The following is a 252-nucleotide window of genomic DNA, read 5'->3' as shown; positions in this document are numbered from 1 at the left end:
TTGATTGACTATTATCGAGATTTTTGTGATAATTTAGGGATGATTTTTTTTACTAAGAATGTTGCAAATGGCGATATGGCACTTTTTGCAAAAAAAATAATGAGAAGTGAGCGCTGTAAAGCCCTATCGCTCAAATGTTACGCAATATATTTTCACATAATTTTTGTAAAGAATTCAGATGTTAAGATCAACTACATCCACCCACAATCCGTTAATCCATGATAATTTGTAACTCTATTATAAAAGACCGCC

Source organism: Tigriopus californicus, chromosome 4, assembly GCF_007210705.1.
Source record: "Tigriopus californicus strain San Diego chromosome 4, Tcal_SD_v2.1, whole genome shotgun sequence".
NCBI classification, from domain to species: domain Eukaryota; kingdom Metazoa; phylum Arthropoda; class Copepoda; order Harpacticoida; family Harpacticidae; genus Tigriopus; species Tigriopus californicus.
Note: the sequence above shows the minus strand (reverse complement) of the source record.